General features: G+C 46.6%; 1 protein-coding gene across 1 annotated transcript in view; it reads right to left on the bottom strand.

Annotated features, from left to right (window-relative positions):
* pik3cd (phosphatidylinositol-4,5-bisphosphate 3-kinase, catalytic subunit delta) overlaps positions 1-21,675 on the bottom strand; it is a 260,207-nt gene that overhangs the window by 125,824 nt on the left and 112,708 nt on the right. The window contains exon 4 of the mRNA XM_085967370.1: positions 10,679-10,821. The gene's annotated coding sequence lies outside the window, so the exon portion shown is untranslated. The remainder of the gene's footprint in view (positions 1-10,678; positions 10,822-21,675) is intronic.

Here is a 21,675-nt window from a genome sequence, read left to right as displayed (position 1 = left end):
CAACCCCACACAGCCCGCTTCTACCTCCTTCCCAAGATCCACAAACAGAACTGCCCTGGTAGACCCATCGTTTCAACCTGTTCTTGCCCCACGGAACTTATCTCTTCCTATCTCGACTCTATTTTTTCCCTCCCTTGTCAAGTCTCTTCCCACCTACATTCGTGACTCTTCCGACGCCCTCTGCCACTTTAACAGTTTCCAGTTTCCTGGCCCCAACCGTCTCCTTTTCATTATGGACGTCCAATCCCTCTACACCTCCATCCCCCACCAGGACGGCCTGAGGGCGCTCCGCTTCTTCCTTGAACAGAGGCCCAACCAGTCCCCATCCACCACCACCCTCCTCCGCCTGGCTGAACTTGTTCTCACATTGAACAACTTCTCCTTTGACTCCACTCACTTCCTCCAAATTAAAGGTGTTGCTATGGGAACCCATATGGGCCCTAGCCCTCACCTCTTTTTCCGGTACATCGATGACTGTATCGGTGCCGTTTCCTGCTCTCGCCCCGAATTAGAAAAGTTCATTCACTTTACTTCCAATTTCCACGCTTCCCTCGCCTTCACATGGTCCATCTCCGACTCTTCTCTTCCCTTCCTTGACTTCTCTGTCTCCATTTCTGGCGATAGGCTATCGACAAACATCCACTACAAGCCCACTGACTCCCACAGCTACCTGGACTACACTTCCTCCCACCCCGCTTCCTGTAAGGACTCTATTCCATTCTCCCAGTTTCTCCGTCTCCACCGCATCTGTTCTGGCGATGCCACCTTCTATATCAGTGCTTCCGACATGTCTTCCTTTTTCCTCAACTGAGGATTCCCCTCTACCGTGGTTGACACGGCCCTCAACCGCGTCCGTTCCATTTCCCGCACTTTTGCTCTCACCCCTCCCCCTCCCTCCCGGAACCTCGATAGAGTTCCCCTTGTCCTCACCTTTCACCCCACCAGTCTCCACATTCGACGGATCATCCTCCGCCATTTCTGCCACCTCCAATGTGATCCCACCATCAAACGCATCTTCCCCTCACCTTTCAGCATTCTGAAGGGACCGCTCCCTCTGCGACACCCTGGTCCACTCCTCAATCACCCCTCACAGCCCTTCTCCTTCACCCAGCACCTTCCCGTGCAAGCGCAGGAGATGCAACACCTGCCCTTTTACCTCCTCCCTTACCACTGTCCAGGGCCCCAAACACCCCTTCCAGGTGAAACAGCGATTTACTTGTGCTTTGTGCATTGAGTGCTGTTGGAGTTTTGCTAAGTGGGAGAAAAATCATTTAAGTATATTTTGTGAATTTTAGTGTGTTAAGAAGTCAATTATTTGAAGTAAGTTTAATTTTTTAAGGGTTTTTTAAACTCTTGGGCAGTTTAAACAGGAAGTAGAATCCGGGTATAAAAGGGGAGGGGCTAGTGCAGTGCACAGAGTGCTTTGTGCATTGAGTGCTGTTGGAGTTTTGCTAATTGGGGGAAAAATCATTTAAGTGTATTTTGTGAATTTTAGTGTGTTAAGAAGTCAATTATTTGAAGTAAGTTTAATTTTTTAAGGGTTTTTTAAACTCTTGGGCAGTTTAAACAGGAAGTAGAATCCGGGTATAAAAGGGGAGGGGCTAGTGCAGTGCACAGAGTGCTTTGTGCATTGAGTGCTGTTGGAGTTTTGCTAATTGGGGGAAAAATCATTTAAGTGTATTTTGTGAATTTTAGTGTGTTAAGAAGTCAATTATTTGAAGTAAGTTTAATTTTTTAAGGGTTTTTTAAACTCTTGGGCAGTTTAAACAGGAAGTAGAATCCGGGTATAAAAGGGGAGGGGCTAGTGCAGTGCACAGAGTGCTTTGTGCATTGAGTGCTGTTGGAGTTTTGCTAATTGGGGGAAAAATCATTTAAGTGTATTTTGTGAATTTTAGTGTGTTAAGAAGTCAATTATTTGAAGTAAGTTTAATTTTTTAAGGGTTTTTTAAACTCTTGGGCAGTTTAAACAGGAAGTAGAATCCGGGTATAAAAGGGGAGGGGCTAGTGCAGTGCACGGAGTGCTTTGTGCATTGAGTGCTGTTGGAGTTTTGCTAAGTGGGAGAGTCCGGATAAGTGGGAGGTGAGGGTGTGTTTTTTGCTCTGTTTTATTCCCCACTCCCAGGCTTAGACAGCACTGTGGAGGAGGAGCAGCGAGACGAGTCAACCAAACAGGCTCCACAGACAGTATTCAAGGAGGAGGTTGGTGATCAGCTGGTTGGTTGGTTTTCTTCCTTCTCTTCTCTTTCATACCTTTAAGTTGGTAAGTCCTATTGAATAGTGGTGTGATATTATCATATATATCCGGGCAGGGTCTTCATAACTAATAATAAGAAATTAAATTAATTATATAGAATGGAGCAGGTGATGTGTTACTGTTGCGAGATGTGGGAGCCGTTGAACCCCATTGAGGCTAACGGTGATTACATCTGCGACAAGTGTTTGCTGCTAGAGGAACTCAAGTTCCATGTTATGGAGCTTGAGACCGAGCTTCGGACACTGCGACACATCAGGGATGGGGAGAAGTTCCTGGACTCTATGTTTCAGGAGATGGTCACACCTATGAAGTTAATTACTGCAGATGTAGTCCGTGGTCAGGGACAGGACGGTGTGACTACGAGTGAGGAAGGTACAGGGATCCAGGATGTAGTGTTGAAGGAGACGCAGCCCTTGTTCTTGTCCAGCAGGATCGAGGTTCTTACTCCCTGTGAGGGCGGGAGCGGGGACTGCAGGGAGGATGAGCAACCTGGCCACAGCACCGTGGTACAGGGGGCCATTCAAGTGGAGGGAGTAAAAAGAAATGTTGTAGTGGTAGGGGATAGTATCATTAGGGGGATAGATAGGGTTCTCTGCAGTCAAGAGCGGGAGTCCCGAAGGCTGTGTTGCCTGCCTGGTGCCAGGGTTAAGGACATCTCTTCTGGGCTGGAAAGAAACTTGCAGTGGGAGGGGGAGGATCCAGTTGTCGTGGTCCATGTTGGTACAAACGACGTAGATAGGACAAGGAAGACGGTTCTGTTAAAGGAGTATGAGCAGCTAGGGGTCAAATTAAAAAACAGAACCTCAAGGGTAATAATCTCTGGGTTATTACCTGAGCCACGAGCGAATTTGGCTAGGATAAATAAAATTAAAGAGTTAAATGCGTGGCTCAAAGACTGGTGTGGGAGAAATGGGTTTTGCTTCTTGGGACACTGGCACCAGTACTGGGACAGGAGGGAGCTGTTCTGTTGGGACGGACTCCACTTGGCCAGTGCTGGGACTAGAGTCCTGGCGAATCATATAACTAGGGCTGTAGAGAGGGCTTTAAACTAATTAGTGGGGGGGAGGTTTCTAGAGAGCAAATAATAGAAATGACAACAGAGAAGGTCATAGACTTAGGTAGCAGTGGGGGAATTAAAAAACAGAATGTGTCAGGAAGGGACAGAAGGTATGGAGTAAAAAGTAAAGTACTAAAAAGGGAAAAAACAGGAACTAAGTGTTACAAAACATATTTGAGAGTTCTTTATCTGAATGCACGTAGCATTCGTAACAAAATGAATGAGTTAACGGCACAAATAATGACATATGGGTATGATCTTGTGGCCATTACAGAAACATGGCTGCAGGGTGACCATGACTGGGAATTAAACATACCAGGTTATTTAACAATCAGGAAGGACAGGCAGGAAGGGAGAGGAGGTGGGGTGGCTATGTTAATAAAGGAAGGAATCACTATAATACAGAGAAATGATATTGGGTCAAAGGAGCAGGATAGTGAAACAGTTTGGGTGGAGGTAAGGAATAATAAGGGGAAAAAAACACTAGTGGGTGTAGTCTATAGGCCTCCGAACAGTTGCAACTCTGTTGGACGGAGTATTAATCAGGAAATAGTTGAGGCTTGTAATAAGGGAACAGCTATAATTATGGGGGATTTTAATTATCATATTAACTGGACAAATCAAATTGGGCAGAGCAGCCTTGAGGAAGAGTTCATTGAGTGTATTAGGGATGGGTTTCTTGAGCAGTATGTAACTGAACCGACCAGGGGGCAAGCAACCTTAGATTTGGTCCTGTGTAATGAGACAGGATTAATTAAAAATGTCCTAGTAAAGGATCCCCTTGGAATGAGTGACCATAACATGGTTGAGTTCCATATTCAATTAGAGGGTGAGAAGGTTGGATCTCAAACAAGCGTGCTGAGCTTGAATAAAGGAGACTATGAAGGTATGAGAGCGGAATTAATTAGAGTGGACTGGGAAAATAGATTAAAGGGTAAGACGGTACATGACCAGTGGTGTACATTTAAGGAGTTATTTTACAACTTCCAAAAAAAATATATTCCACTGAGGAAAAAAGGGTGTAAAAGAAAAGATAGCCATCCGTGGCTAAGTAAAGTAATTAAGGATAGTATCCGACTAAAAACAAGGGCATATAAGGTAGCCAAATCTAGTGGGAGGATGGAAGATTGGGAAGTCTTTAAAAGACAGCAAAAAATAACAAAAAGATTGATTAAGAAAGGGAAGATAGATTATGAAAGTAAATTAGCAAAAAATATAAAAACAGACAGTAAAAGTTTCTATAGTTATATAAAAAGAAAAAGGGCGGCTAAAGTAAATGTTGGTCCCTTAGAGGATGAGACCGGGAAATTAATGGTGGGAAACATGGAGATGGCAAAAACACTGAACAATTATTTTGTATCAGTCTTTACAGTAGAGGACACTAAGAATATCCCAACACTGGACAAACAGGGGGCTCTAGGGGGGGGAGGAACTAAATACAATTAAAATCACTAAGGAAGTGGTACTTGGTAAAATAATGGGACTCAAGGCGGATAAATCCCCTGGACCTGATGGCTTGCATCCCAGGGTCTTGAGGGAAGTAGCGGTAGGGATTGTGGATGCATTGGTAATAATTTTCCAAAACTCACTGAACTCAGCAAAGGTCCCGGCAGATTGGAAAACTGCTAATGTAACACCCTTATTTAAAAAGGGTAGTAGGCAGAAGGCTGGAAACTATAGACCTGTTAGCCTAACATCTGTGGTTGGTAAAATGTTAGAGTCCATTATTAAGGAGACAGTAACGGGACATTTGGATAAACATAATTTAATAGGGCAAACTCAGCATGGTTTCATGAAGGGGAAGTCATGTTTAACAAATTTGCTTGAGTTTTTTGAGGAAGTAACATACAGGGTGGATAAAGGGGAACCAGTGGACGTAGTGTATTTAGACTTCCAAAAGGCATTTGACAAGGTGCCACACAAAAGATTATTGCTCAAGATAAAAAATCACGGGATTGGGGGTAATATTCTGGCGTGGGTGGAGGATTGGCTCTCTAACAGAAAGCAGAGAGTTGGGATAAATGGTTCGTTCTCAGATTGGCAACCAGTAACTAGTGGTGTTCCGCAGGGGTCAGTGCTGGGTCCCCAACTCTTTACAATCTATATTAACGATTTGGAGGAGGGGACCGAGTGTAACATATCAAAGTTTGCAGATGATACAAAGATGGGACGGAAAGTAGTGAGTGAGGAGGACATAAAAAACCTGCAAAGGGACATAGACAGGCTAAGTAAGTGGGCAGAGATTTGGCAGATGGAATACAATACTGGAAAGTGTGAGGTTATGCACTTTGGCAGGAAAAATCATAGAGCAAGTTATTATCTTAATGGCAAGAAACTGGAAAGTACTGTAGTACAAAGGGATCTGGGGGTCCTGGTGCACGAAACTCAAAAAGTTAGTATGCAGGTGCAGCAAGTGATTAAGAAGGCCAATGGAATGTTGGCTTTTATTGTTAGGGGGTTGGAATATAAAAACAGGGAGGTATTGCTGCAGTTGTACAAGGTATTGGTGAGGCCGCACCTGGAATACTGCATACAGTTTTGGTGTCCATACTTAAGAAAAGACATACTTGCTCTCGAGTCAGTACAAAGAAGGTTCACTCGGTTAATCCTGGGGATGAGGGGGTGGTCATATGAGGAGAGGTTGAGTAGATTGGGACTCTACTCATTGGAGTTCAGAAGAATGAGAGGCGATCTTATTGAAACATATAAGATTGTGAAGGGGCTTGATCGGGTGGATGCGGTGAGGATGTTCCCAATGATGGGTGAAACTAGAACTAGGGGGCATAATCTTAAAATAAGGGGCTGCTCATTCAAAACTGAGATGAGGAGAAACTTCTTCACTCAGAGGGTGGTAGGTTTGTGGAATTTGCTGCCCCAGAAAGCTGTGGAAGCTACATCATTAAATAAATTTAAAACAGAAATAGATAGTTTCCTAGAAGTAAAGGGAATTAAGGGTTACGGGGAGCGGGCAGGAAATTGGACATGAGTCTGGGTTCGGAATGGTCATGGCCCTGTGGGTAGTGGAGCGGGCCCAGGGGCCGTGTAGCCTTGTTCTGCTCCTACTGTGTTCTAATTCTGTTAGATTTCAGGAGATGGTTTTATTCCTGTTCCTGGCTGGGGTGGAGATCGCCTTTACAGAAGGTAAGTACTGTAGAAAATATAGGGACAGAGTGATCTCCTGGAAGAATTTCGATCGCCTAGATGGGTCGGAGAGGAATTTCCCAGATTTTTTTCTCCCAAATTGGCCATTGGGTCTTTATCTGGTTTTTCGCCTCTCCCGGGAGATCACATGGGTTCGGGTGGATGCAGAGTGATAGAAGATTTGAGGTTAGGATCAGATCAGCCATGATCTTATTGAATGGTGGAGCAGGCTCGAGGGGCCGATTGGCCTACTCCTGCTCCTATTTCTTATGTTCTTATGTTCTTCTCGCAATCTAGTATACTGTATTCGCTGCTCATGATGCGGTCTCCTCTACATTGGGGAGACTAAACGCAGATTGGGCGACCGCTTTGTGGAACACCTCCGTTCAGTCCGTAAGGGTGACCCTGAGCTTCCGGTTGCCTGTCATTTTAATTCTCCGCTTCACTCCCACTCTGATCTCTCTGTCCTCGGCCTATTACATTGTTCCAATGAAGCTCAACGTAAGCTCGAGGAACAGCACCTCATCTTTCGATTAGGCACTTTACAGCCTGCCGGACTCAACATTGAGTTCAACAATTTCAGACTGCCCCCATTTTTCATGCTGTAAGATTTTGTCACCCCCATTTGCAACATTTTATCTTTCCTGCCTCTTACATTAGCACAGAATATTCCTTCAATTCCTCCCTCCCCTCCCACTCCCACCCCCCTCCCTGTCTCTGAACCTGCTTAAAATCTTACATTTCCAGCTCTTTCCAGTTCTGCTGAAGGGTCCCAGACCTGAAACGTTTCTCTCTGTTTCTCTCTCCATGGGATGCTGCCTGGCCTGCTGAGTGTTTCCAGCATTTTCTGTTGTTATTTCAGATTTTCAGCGCCCGCAGTATTTTGCTATCATCTCAAGGGACCTTTACTTCTGTTCTGGGCTTTGGGGGAGCGACACCTCTCTGTACGCTCTCCCGTCTTTATGTACTGCCCTGAGCCTCGGGTTGTCCGAGCTGTGTTAGGGGTCCCATTTGGAAAAAATGGAGACCTCGCTTTCTGTGTATGTGGGCAACGTCTGTCTCCGTGTCTGAATCAGCCTCCTTCACAGAACGGCGGAGGCACAGGGTAGTATTGAGGGTGCCAAGTTTTTTTTTGTTGTTGTACAAGATCTTCCATTTTTAGAAAAGAAATTGCCACCAAACAGACACTAATTCAATAGGTCACACAGAGTTCAGGTGGTGGCGTCATTTCGCACCATGATGACAAGCACTCTCTCCTGACTCCGTGCTTTTCAATGACCAGTGTGGGAGGCAGCAATGCTGGTAGTAGCTCCAAAAACCCAGATAAAGTGGAATTTCCACTGCTGTCCCGTGTGAGCTCGCTGCTAAATCTGATATTCTGCAGTCACCTCCATGAGATCCGTGTGTTGAGGTTCAAAAACATTGCAATAATGCAAAAACCACCGCCAAACATACTGAACATATCAAGGTTGTTTGTTGCCCTGTTTCAGGATCCAATCTGACTGTTTCTCATCTCTTCCTACTGTAACACTTTGGTTATTTTGTTTATTATTTGAGGAATATTTGTGACGTAAGAAAACTACTAGGCACTTGGTCTAAGCGTTAAACAAAGCTTTAATCAACTGTTTTACAACATGGAGGTCTAGTTGTGTCCTTCACTAGTTCCTGTTAAGAATGTCCTGTGCAAGCTGGGCCCGTGCCCGAGTATTTATACTCTCCCTGGACAGCGCCACCCGCAGGCCGCTCTGTATTATTTCATAAGTCATTTCCACATGAATGACAAGATTCAGGTCAATTAGTGCTTCTATTAAAATGTTGGCGCATAAATATTCCCCAAATGTGCATTTTTCAGATAATGCATTTTTCGATGTTAATAAAAAAAGACGTGCATTTATATAGCGCCTTTCATGACCACTGGGTGTCCCAAGCACTTTACAGCCAATGAAGTACTTTTTAAAGTGCAGTCACTGTTGTAATGTAGGAAACGCGGCAGCCAATTTAAGCACAGCAAGTTCCGACAATGTGATAATGACCAGATAATGTGTGTTTTTTTTTTAGTGATGTTGGTTAAGGACACCGGGGATAACTCCTCTGCTCTTCATCGAAATAGCGCCGTGGGATCTTTTACGTCCACCTGAGAGAGCAGACGGGGCCTCGGTTTAACGTTTCATCTGAAAGACGGCACCTCTGACAGTGCAGCACTCCCTCAGCACTGCACTGGGAGTGTCAGCCTAGATTATTGTGCTCAAGTGTCTGGAGTGGGACTTGAACCCACAACCTTCTGACTCAGAGGTGAGGGTGCTGCCCACTGAGCCACGGCTGACAAGCCGCTATATAAATGCAAGTTGTTGCTGTTTTAATATTCTTACTCAGAATCAAAATGATTTCATGCTAGAAAATCAGATGTTGGTGTGTACGTTACATTTCAGAATAAATAATCTGTCTGTTGGCTACAATGTAAAGATAAGGGTCAGTGTACAATACTTTGTTTTGTGTAGCTTTGCAAGCAGTGAACACTCCAGGAATTTTATGAACATACTTCAGGGGATTGCATTAGGTCCAGGAACACAGTTCTTTACCAAGTAACACGTCAGAGAAGAGATATTGGAACCATCAAGTGTACAATGTAAGTTTACTAGGATACCAGGAATAAGAGGAAGAATTTCTTCACTCAAAGAGTGGTGAGCCTGTGGAATTCCCTGCCACAGAGGGCTGCGAAGGCTAATTCAATAAATATTTTCAAGAGAGAATTGGATATATTTCTGAAGGCTAAGGGGATTAAGGGTTACGGAGAAAAGGCGGGGACGGGGTACTGAACTGGTAAGATCAGCTATGATCTCAGACGAAGATCAGCCATGATCTCATTGAATGGCGGAGCAGGCTCGAAGGGCCGAATGGCCTACTCCTGTTCCTATCTCTATGTTTCTATGTTTCTAAGAGGATATAGTTATGAAGAGAGATTTGGAAAACTGGGGGTTTATTCACTTGAGTAAGAAGAGCAGGGGATCTAATAGACATGATCCAAATTTTGAAAGGGTAAATGGTGAAAGATTATTTCTCCACTGAATTGATAACGAGGGGACATAAATTTAAGATTGATACTAAAACCATTCTAATAACCAAAGCGTTACTAGAATATAGATTGCATCACTGCAAGTGGCTGTTGAAGCCAGTTGATCATGGTATTTTAGAAGGAATTATAGGAGAGTTGGGTAAGAGCAAGAAAATGTGGTTGGTGCAAATGGCTCCAAATTGAAGCTGGCATGACAACAGGCACAAGGGCTGAATGGCCTTCTTCTATACTGAAAATTCTCCAACTTTACAAACACAACTCATAGAATGTTACAGCACAGGAGGAGGCCATTTGGCCCATCTTTGAAAGAGCTAGTCCCACAGCTCTGCAAATTTTTCCTTCGCAAGTATTTTTCCAATTCCCTTTTGCAAGTTTTTATTGAATCTGCTTTCACCGCCCTTTCAGGCAGCGAGCATTCCAGATCACAACTCACTGCGTAAAAAACCAATTCTCATCTCCCCTCTGGTTCTTTTGCCTTAAGCCCTTGTTAGAAGTGCAAGTTTGAAATAAATCAGGAGCACACGCTTATCTGTTCCAACGATAACCAGTACGGGAGATAATTAGTGTGTGCTGCAACAAGACTGCGCTTTACAGAAAATAAACTGTAGAGTGGCACTGGGAAGTTACAGGCCCCAGTAAACCCGTGCGCCAAATGGTCTACGATATTTCGATCAGAATTTTATATTTTAAAAAATGATGTTGTGGGTTCAAGTCCCACTCCAGAGACTTGAGCACATAATAAAGCTAGGATGACACTCCAGTGCAGTGCTGAGGGAGTGCTGCACTGTCGGAGTTGCCGTCTTCCGGATGAGACGTTAAACCCAGGCCCTGTCTGCTCTCTCAGGTGGATGTAAAAGATCCCGCGGCACTATTTCGAAGAACAGCAGGGGAGTTATCCCCGGTGTCCTGGGCCAATATTTATCCTTCAACCAACATAACAAAAACAGATTACCCGGTCATTATCACATTGCCGTTTGTGGGAGCTTACTGTGCGCAAGATGGCTGCCACGTTTCCCACATTACAACAGTGACTCCACTTCAAAAAGTACTTCATTGGCTGCAAAGCACTTTGAGACGTCCGTGGTCGTGAAAGGCGCTATAGAAATGCAAGTCTTTCTTTTTTTTTAAACGGCTATGTAATGGACACACTTACCGTTGTAGCTGGTGGTAGTTGTAGTGGGCAAAGGTGGTGTTGGGACGTCCTGTGATTGGGTTCAGTGACATGCAGTGGAGTTCCTAACCATCGGTTGGTGGAGGCAAGCTTGATGGTCAGGCGGAAGAGCGCCGGCAACTGTCCTGGAGGCAGACGGAGAGATTGAGCGGTTTAGTTTTCAAGTTTTTATTCTGAAATATATTTAAAGAATGACTGTAAATGCTTGCCGAAACTTTAAAACAAAAACCAGAGGTTTCCCATTTTGGTGGGTGCAGCAATTATTTTATACAGGGAGCAGTCATGCAGAGTGGTTGGAGTCGCAGGTAATTATTGGGTTGCAGGACCTGTCGTTGAAAGTAAAGCTAGCAATGAAAGTCAACCGTGATAACCTCATATAAATGTGGTTCAGACAAGAGGCCAACTTCCAAAGCTGATCAGCAAAACAAATTCACTGATTTGGCTATTAATGCTTGCGGCTTGCACTGAGTTGCATTACCCCTCCCTATCTCTGTAATCTCCTTCAGCCCCACAATCCCCCCGAGATATCTGCGCTCCTCTAATTCTGCCCTCTTGAGCATCCCTGATTATAATCGCTCAACCATCGGTGGCGGTGCCTTCTGTTGCCTGGGTCCTAAGCTCTGGAATTCCCTCCCTAAACCTCTCCGTCTCTCTACCTCTCTTTCCTCCTTTAAGACGCTCCTTAAAACCTACCTCTTTGACCAAGCTTTTGGTCACCTGCCCTAATTTATCCTTATGTGGATTGGTGTCAAATTTTTTGTCTTATAATACTCCTGTGCAGCGCCTTGGGATGTTTTACTACATTAAAGGTGCTATATAAATACAAGTTGTTGTTGTTGTTGGTTATGACCTCCAAAGATGGCATGGTGGAGCCCTGGAGTGACTGTGTTTACCATCCATGGTCTACAGTCAGATTATGCGCCGCATATAAATTATTATGAAGGGATATTAACAAATTCTGGAAACTAATATAACTGGCCAGACCTTAGAGTCATAGAGTTATACAGCACAGAAAGAGGCCCTTCGGCCCATCGTGTCCACACCGGCCATCAAGCCCTGTCTATTCTAATCCCATTTTCCAGCACTTGGTCCGTAGCCTTGTATGCTATGGCATTTCAAGTGCTCATCTAAATGCTTCTTGAATGTTGTGAGGGTTCCTGCCTCTACCCCACTTTCAGGCAGTGAGTTCCAGATTCCAACCACCCTCTGGGTGAAAAAGTTTTTCCTTAAATCCCCTCTAAACCTCCTGCCCCTTACCTTGAAACTATGCTCCCTGGTTATTGACCCCTCTATTAGGGGAAAAGTTCCTTTCTATCTACGCCCCTCATAATTTTGTACACCTCAATCAGGTCCCCCCTCAGCCTTCTCTGCTCTAAGGAAAACAACCCCAGCCTGTCCAGTCTCTTTTCATAGCTGAAGCACTCCAGCCCAGGTAACATCCTGGTGAATCTCCTCTGCACCCTCTCCAATGCAATCACATCCCTCCTATAATATGGCGACCAGAACTGCACACAGTATTCCAGCCGTGGCCTAACTAGAAAGCAGAAAGATTTTTTTTTCTTCTCTCTCCCAGCCACACAATATTTTGAGAGTATTCCACCTGGCACTTAAAAACAGTGTGAAAAATCGCTTTGAAGAATGAATGCCCAGAAATCTATCTGCCTTATTGGATTTATACAAGAAAAGATGCCCCCAGCTGATGCGTGAAATGGCTTGAAATGCTCGACAATACGCCAGTTACTAAATGATCACTTGCTGGTGATAACAAGTTGGCAAAAGTAAGTTCTGCTGGGATGTTCCAGCATTATTCTGGAGCCACGCCAGTGTCTTCTGTGGTAAAACAAATTCTATTTTCAGGTTAAGGTTTTGCAATGCTGTGTGCCTGCAGAGAGAGGGAGGTAAACGAAGCATGGCATCTTTAAAAGCCTGAATCTAGGGTGACATAAAAGATACTGAGTTGATTATGGAATGTTTGATAATAAGTGGCATGCGTTAAATAATGTTAGATTTCCTACTGTACGTACTGTCTGTATCTCATTGTCTTCAAATGTAGTTTGATCGCCGTGTACAAAAACAACACTTTGCAAAGGGAAAAATACAACAACTTGTATTTATATAGCTCCTTTAACGCAGTAAAACGTCTCGAGGTGTTTCACAGGAATGTTATCAAATAAATAGCGGCGTGCGTGTGATGTCATCGGCAGCCTGGTTGACGGGAAGGCTTCCAGTCGGGCGGGGAACACTGGACAGGGTGACGCAGCAACAGGTGGGGGAGGGGTCCGGTGGGGGGTTTGCAAGGCTGATGGTGGGGGGGTTCCAAGCCCTGAGGAGTCCGATCCACGGCCCCGAGGGTGAGTTCCGATCCCTGACCCCGGTGCTGAGTTCCAATCCCTGACCCCGGGAGTGAGTTCTGATCCCTGACCCCGGGAGGGGGGGTCCGATCCCTGACCCTGGGAGGGGGGGTCCGATCCTGACCCCGGCAGTGAGTTCCGATCCCTGACCCCGGGAGGAGGGGTCCGATCCCTGACCCCGGGAGTGAGTTCCGATCCCTGACCCCGGGGCTGAGTTCCGATCCCTGACCCCGGGAGTGAGTTCCGATCCCTGACCCCGGGGCTGAGTTCCGATCCCTGACCCCGGGAGTGAGTTCCGATCCCTGACCCCGGGAGTGAGTTCCGATCCCTGATCCCGGGAGGAGGGGTCCGATCCCTGACTCCGGGAGTGAGTTCCGATCCCTGACCCCGGGAGGAGGGGTCCGATCCCTGACCCCGGGAGTGAGTTCCGATCCCTGACCCCGGGAGGAGGGGTCCGATCCCTGACCCCGGGAGTGAGTTCCCATCCCTGACCCCGGGAGTGAGTTCCGATCCCTGACCCCGGGAGGAGGGGTCCGATCCCTGACCCCGGGAGTGAGTTCCGATCCCTGACCCCGGGAGGGGGGGGTCCGATCCCTGACCCCGGGGGCGAGTTCCGATCCCCGACCCCGGGAGGGGGGGTGCGATCCCCGACCCCGGGAGTGAGTTCCGATCCCTGACCCCGGGAGGAGGGGTGCGATCCCTGACCCCGGGGGCGAGTTCCGATCCCTGACCCCGGGAGGGGGGGTGCGATCCCTGACCCAGGGAGGGGGGGTCCCATCCCTGACCCCGGGAGGGGGGGTCCCATCCCTGACCCCGGGAGGGGGGGTCCCATCCACGACGCCAGGGGACGGGCTGCTGGTGGGTGAGCTTGCGGGCCGGGAGGAAGCACTCCTGCTCTACTCGGCCCAACAAGAATTGCTCCGAGGCAGTGCTCGCCTCGCTGCAGCTACCGGGACTCCCGAGGCCCGCGATCCCCGGCCGCCTGCAGTTAAACCTGCACAGCAGGTTAAAGCAGAGGCTTCAGGGCCTGATTATCATATTTAAAATGCCAGCCCGCCTCCTGGCAGCGGGTTGGCTGCCCGCCGCCACCGTCCTGTCTGAGTAAAAGTTGAAAGTGGGCAGGTTGGAGGCGTGATTTAGATTTTCAAAACTTTAACTACTTCGTCTCTCCCAACCTGTTAAGTCCGTGAATGATTGAGACACGGACCAGCAGGAGTGAAAACAACAAGTCTTTACTGGTGGAAGTCAATAGTGAAAACTAACAAACAGAGGCTCTCTAGCGCCTTTTATACAGGGGTGGTCACTGCTGGTACTGCAGTCTGAGACCAGTTATTCTCTTAAAGGTACATACACAACAATTCCTCCCCTTTTAGATAAACAGTACATAACATTCATTTAACAACTAAATGATAACGAATTACAATCACAATTACTGTTGCTAGATACATTGGTTAAGTTTAAGCAATTATAAGTTCAGTCTTTGAGGAGGCTTCCTGATTCTGTCTGGATAACGCCTCTTTGGGGTATCAGGTTCTTCGGGCAATGTTGCGTCGGGATCAATGTCTTTGTTTGGTTCATCTGCTTCCAATATTACCGGTTCTGCGGTAGCTGCAACTGGAACGTCAATTTCATTACCAGGTGTATCAGATCGTGGTGTGGAGTTGACGTTTTCCAGTGACTCTAGAATCTGGTCAGCATGGCATCTTACAATGCTCTCCCCAATGTCCATGGTATACATGAGAGGTCCTTGTCGTGTACAAATCGTTCCTGGCTGCCATTTATCAGCGCGGTAGTCCCGGGCCAAAACTGGTTGACCTATCTTAAAACTCCTGGTCGGCCTTTCATTCATATTCTGAAACTGCCTGTTCTCCACATCTCTTCAGACGTTTGGCTTAACCAAATCCAAGCGGCATCGTAGTCTTCGATTGAAGAACATCATGGCTGGAGTTTGGTTGGTACCCGCATGTGTCGCATTCCGGTAGGCAAACAAGAAGTTGTCCACCTTGTGTTGTAGGGGTATATCTTCATTACACATTGCCTTGATAGCCTTCTTGAATGTTTGGACAAACCTCTCGGCCAATCCATTAGTGGCTGGATGATATGGGGCAGATGTGTAATGCTTAACGCCATTGTTCTTTAAGAACCTCCGGAACTCTTCAGACACAAACTGTGGTCCATTGTCAGAGCAAATCTGTTCAGGCAGCCCATTCCTGGCGAATATGGTTCGCAAAACTGTGATCGTTTTTTCCGTGGTGGTTGAGGACATTTTTATTACCTCTGGCCACTTTGAATGTGCATCCACCGCAATTAAAAACATCGAGTCCATGAAGGGACCAGCAAAATCAATGTGCACCCGTTGCCATGGAGATGAGGGCCACTCCCATGGATGTAGAGGAGCTTGTGGTGGGGCGTTTGGAACCTTCTGGCATCCTGCACAGCTCTTGGTCATCTCTTCGATTTCTCTATCGATTCCCGGCCACCACACAAACGCTCTGGCTAAGTTCTTCATTTTTACCCCACCCAGATGACCCTCATGAAGCTCATTGAGCACTCTATCCGTCAACTTAGGTGGAATTACTACTCTGGATCCGCACATCAAGGTTCCTCTGCACACTGACAGCTGTTCTCTTCTCGGCGAGAATGCTGGCAGCAGTGGTTCGCCATGTGCTGGCCATCCCTTCACCGTTAAATCATAGACCCGTGATAGTGTTGGGTTATTCCGTGTTTCCTTTTCTATGTTTGCATTCGTCACAGGGAGACATTCGACTATGGTCGAGTGGAATAACTCCATTGGATCCACTGCAAGGTCTTCTTCTTCCACCGGCGGCAACGGTAAGCGTGACAATCCATCAGCATTTCCATACTGTTTAGTTCCTTTGTACTCGATGTCATATTGGTGTGCCCCTAGGAAAAGGGACCATCTCTGCAGCCGTTGTGCCGTCATTATCGGTATGCCCTTCTGAGGGTTGAAAATGGAGACAAGAGGTTGATGGTCGGTTAGTAGAGTACATTTTTGACCGTGCAGATAGTGATTGAACTTCTTCACCCCCCACACTAGGCTGAGGGCCTCTCTGTCAATCTGGGCGTAGTTACGCTCGGCAGAAGTTAACGAGCGTGACGCAAAAGCTATTGGCCTCTCTAAACCATCAAGGAATTTATGTGACAGTACCGCCCCAATGCCGTAGGGAGACGCATCACACGCCAGCCTGATTGGCAGTGCTGGGTTGTAGTGAGCCAATACTTCCCTTGAAGTGATTAAGTCCTTACTCTTCTGAAAAGCACGCTTACAATCATCGTTCCATTTCCATGCTACCCCCGTTCGTAGCAGGGCGTTCAGTGGGTGCAGAATTGTCGACAAATTCGGCAAAAACTTATGATAGTAATTCACCAACCCGAGGAATGACCTCAGTTGCGACACATTTTCAGGCGCTGGGGCCTTAACAACCGCTTCAATTTTGTCAGGGGACTTATGTAACCCCTCTTCATCAATCACGTGGCCACAATACGATATCTGTTTCTTAAAAAATTCGCACTTGGGGCGGTTGGCTCGCAGCCCATGTTCCCGTAGTCTAGTGAGCACCTGTTCTAGGTTGTTAAGGTGTTCACTGTCATCTTCACCTGTTACAAGGATGTCGTCCAAGTAACACTGAGTCCCCGGAATCCCTTGCAGGACTTGTTCCATCGCTCTTTGCCATATCGCCGGAGCCGATGCTACTCCGAATACCAATCGATGATACTGGTAAAGACCTTTGTGAGTGTTTATCGTGAGATACTTCCTAGAGGACTCTTCAACCTCCATCTGCAAATATGCTTGTGCTAGGTCAATTTTTGTAAAACGCTTCCCTCCAGACAGTGAGGCGAAGATGTCTTCTATCCTTGGAAGAGGATATTGTACTGTGTGAAGGACAGGGTTCACCGTCACCTTGAAATCCCCACAGATGCGAATCTTCCTTGGCTCTCCGGACTTATTGCTTAACGTTTTCTTCACGACAGGAACGATGGGTGTCGCCCACTCGCTCCAGTCGACCTTAGACAACACGCCCGCCTTCTCCAGATTCTCCAGCTCTGCCTCGACGGCTGGGCGAATTGCATATGGTACCGGTCTTGCTTTGAAAAACTTGGGAACTGCATTCTCTTCTATTTTTATCGAGGCGGTTACGCCTTTAAGCGTGCCCAGTTCTTGTTGAAATGCCTCTTTGGCGTTAGCTAAGATTGTTGACAATCGTCCAGGAGTGACGTCTTCATCTTTTTTACCGTCCACCGTCATTGCATGAATGGAATGCCAATCTAAGTTTATCTTCCTGATCCATTCCCGTCCCAATAACGGTGGTCCACCATTTGGCAGTATGTAGAGATACAATTTCCGTATTTTCTTGCCATTGTATTCGACAGGCACCCTTATTTTTCCTCTGGGGTATACTTTTTGCCCCGTATACGTCGTCAAGACGATGGATGTCTCTCTCAAGGGTATGTGTGAAAATAGCCGCTCGTAGTCTCGTCGATTCATGATGGTTAGCGCTGATCCTGTATCCAATTCCATTTTAACTTGGGACCCTGCTGTCGTGAGGGTGACCCAAATGGTTCAGTGATCCTCTTTTGCGATTACATTGTGAAGTTTGAGACAGCTTAGTCTCCTGTTTCCGGATTCACTATCGCTCATCTGGTCTTCGGAACTACTGTCCGTCATCTTTTGTACTTTCTTGTACGGTTCCTTAGTAGCCTTTTTGTTGTCACTGGTCTTCTTCCCAGACCTGCAAACTCGTGCAATGTGTCCAATCTTCCCACATTGTCTGCATATTTTGTCTTTGGACCAGCAGTCCTTCTGGTCATGGTTAGTTCTGCCGCAGCGATAACATTTTGCAAATCCCCGTGTCATTTCGTGGGTGCCGTATTCCTGTGGTTTTTGTTGAATTTCTGCAGCTCCCCTGGCTGCTGCTTCATACGATACTGCCACGCTGAAAGCCTTATCTAGCGTCAGCTCTTTTTCTGAGAGTAACTTCTTCTGTGTTCCTTCACTCAGGAGTCCACAGACAAATTTGTCCCGTAGGGTATCTGCCAGTCCTGCTCCGAACTGGCAGTGCTTTGATAGCTTGCGTAGTTCCATAAGATACTCAGCATTGTTCTCATCTTTTTGCTGAGTTCTTCTGTGGAATTTAAATCTTTCTGCTATCAACAGCGGTGCAGGGTTTAAGTGTTCCTGTAGGACAGCAACAATTTCGTTAAAAACTCTTCGCCTTCGGTTTGGCTGGAGTAATCAGGTCCCGCAATAGGCCGTACGTTCTAGCGCCCATTAAGTTTAGCAATATCGATGCCTTTTTCCCCTCCGCTATTTCGTTTGCCTCGAAATATACCTCGACTCTTTCCACATACGTGGTCCAGTCCTCTAATGTATTATCAAAAGCAGTGATACAGCCAGTCTTCGGCATCTTGCAAATCTAAAATGGCGCCTCCCGCGCTTTGCCTTCTTCCCCAATTTAACAAAATGGCGCCTCCCGCGCTTTGCCTTCTTCCCCGCTGTTGTTAGCGCTGCTTTCCACGGTTTCTTGCGCGTTAAATATTGATTCTTTTTCTTTTATTATTTTCCCGTCATGGAGCGGACCCTCTGGGACACTTCCCTCCCTCTTCTAGGTCCGAACGCTGCCCGGCTTCGAAGCACCGGCCGCGCCCTGTGTGCTCCACCCTCTCTCTCTCTCTCTTTGCCTCCCGACTCGCTGCCCGGCCCCGTTGAAAAGCCACCCGATCGAGCTTCAGCCCGCCGCAGCCCAGGAAGGATCAGAGCACTACCTGCCACCAGCCCGACTAGCTGGGAAACCACAGACCGGTGAACCGAACCTGGCTCTGGACAGTCTCTCCTGCAAGTTTTCAAACCGATGATTGACGGTCGACGCCCGTTTCTCGAGTTTCTTTTGACTCAATTTTTTTTTTTTTCTTTCTTCTGGCTCCGACCTTCAACAACGTCGTCTGAGGTGCTGCCGAGTTGCAGGTAAGTTCGTTTCTTACTCGTCGCCAGTGTTAAGTCCGTGAATGATTGAGACACGGACCAGCAGGAGTGAAAACAACAAGTCTTTACTGGTGGAAGTCAATAGTGAAAACTAACAAACAGAGGCTCTCTAGCGCCTTTTATACAGGGGTGGTCACTGCCGGTACTGCAGTCTGAGACCAGTTATTCTCTTAAAAAGGTACATACACAACACAACCTACCCATTTTTTCATGCTAAAATTCCGCCCAATGTTTTTTTCTATTCATTGCAATAAGATAAATAAACAGATTTTTTAAACAGTAGAATTTTTTTTACAAAACGTGTTTACTTATTTGCAAGGTCCCTCTGTGACACACACCACTTCATGCTTCAGACGGATCCCAGGAATTTGTGTCCCAGGTCATGAATGCTTTACAAAGAAAGACTTACAGCGCCTTTCACGACCACCGGACGTCCCAAAGTGCTTTACAGCCAATGAAGTACTTTTTGAAGTGGAGTCACTGTTGTAATGTGGGAAACGCGGCAGTCGATTTGCGCACAGCAAGCTCCCACAAAGAGCAATGTGATAATGACCAGATATTCTGATTTAGTGATGTTGATTGAGGGATAAATATTGGCCCAGGACACCGGGGGAGAACTCCCCCTTGCTCTTCTTCGAAATAGTGGCCGTGGGATCTTTTACGTCCACCTGAGAGAGCAGACGGGGCCTCGGTTTAACGTCTCATCCGAAAGACGGCACCTCCGACAGTGCAGCACTCCCTCAGCACTGCACTGGAGTGTCAGCCTAGATTTTTTGTGCTCAAGTGTGACTTAGAGGCAAATAACTGGCGCACTTGCACAATTCCACGTTGGCTTGATTGCTGATGTTCTCCCACCTGCTGGGGAAACTGGCTCTGCTCTGTTCAACGCCTTCTAGAACAGGCAGCCACGATCGATAACTTATCATGTGGGAAACTGCAAATGACCTTTATCCTACCACTTGGTGCCACAGTGCCTCGGCACAACAATGAAATACATTCTTTTACAGAACAAAAAGCTCACACGGACTTCAGAGCATTTGATGATAAAACAGAGGAATTTTCAAATTACTTTAAATTCCATCACTGTAGGGCTTCGAATTCCAGATAACTGATGAAGGCTTGCAACACTGACAAACATTTAAGCTGGAAAATTATCTGCATAAATACAAAAACAGAATAACTTATACTAAACAAAAAATGATTGAGAAATTTTTCAACAACAACAACTTCTATTTATATAGCGCCTAGTAAAAGTCCCAAGGCGCTGCACAGGAGTATTACAAGAAAAAAATTTGACATCGAGTCACATAGGAGCGTCTTAAAGGAGGAAAGAGAGGTAGAGCGGCGGAGAGGTTTCGGCAGGGAATTCCAGAGCTTAGGGCCCAGGCAACAGAAGGCACAGCCACCGATGGTTGAGCGATTATAATCAGGGATGCTCAAGGGGGCAGAATTTGAGGAGTGCAGATATCTCGGGGGGGCGGGGGGTTGCAGGGCTGAAGGTGATTACATAAGAACATAAGAAATAGGAGCAGGAGTCGGCAGTTCGGCACTTCAAGCCTGCTCCACCATTCAATGAGATCATGGCTGATCTTCTGCCTCAATTCCATTCACCGGCCTTATCGCCATATCCCTTGATGCCCTTACTAGTCATAGTAGGAGCAGGAGTAGGCCATTCGGCCCCTCGAGCCTGTTCTGCCATTTAATGGGATCATTGCTGATAATCCAAATTCAGTACCCTGTCCCTGCTTTCTCCCCATATCCCTTGATCCCATTAGCCTTAAGAAATATATCTAACTCCTTTTTGAATATATTTAATGAATTGGCCTCAACTGCCTTCTGTGGTAGAGAATTCCACAGGTTCACCACTCTCTGGGTGAAGAAATTCCTCCTCATCTCAGTCCTAAATGGCTTACCCCTTATCCTTAGACTGTGACCCCTGGTTCTGGACTCCCCCGCCATCGGGAACATCCTTCCTGCATCTAGTCTGTCTAGTCCTGTTAGAATTTTATAAGTTTCAATGAGATCCCCTCTCATTCTTCTAAACTCTAGCGAATACAAGCCCAATCGACCCAATCTCTCATCATACGTCATTCCTGCCATTGCAGAGATCGGGAGAGGTGAGGGCCATGGAGGGATTTGAAAACAAGAATGAGAATTTTGAAATCGAGGCGCTGCTTAACCGGGAGCCAATGTAGGTCAGCGAGCACAGGGGTGATGGGCGAACGGGACAATTGACGTTATATGTTCAAAGGAACTTAAAGTGCTCCACCCGTCGAAAAGGTGTGAAAAATGTTGTACAGAACATTTCCCCTGACAGGAGATCGTCTCCATTTATTTGTTCAGGCAACACTGAACTTCGCATGTACAAGTGTGCTGATCAGAATTTAGGTCTGAGAACAAGCCAAAGGTGGACACCCGAGTGGATTGCCTTGCGACAGGCAAACAAAGAATGTCATCGCTAAGGGAAATAACCTTCCTCTTTGCTTCACGGTATTCATGGGGGAAGCATTCTAGATTAAATTTTCTCTCCCGATGCTCATGTCCCCTTCAATATATCAACAGCAGTGGAAGCCATGAGCAGTCGCAATTCTCCAACCTAGTCGAGGCCACATTTAATGCTTGCTTTG

Source organism: Somniosus microcephalus, chromosome 25 (genome assembly GCF_052327205.1).
Source record: "Somniosus microcephalus isolate GS21.2 chromosome 25, FLI_Smic_1.0, whole genome shotgun sequence".
Classification (NCBI taxonomy): Eukaryota; Metazoa; Chordata; class Chondrichthyes; order Squaliformes; family Somniosidae; genus Somniosus; species Somniosus microcephalus.
This window is presented reverse-complemented; position numbering and strand designations above follow the sequence as displayed.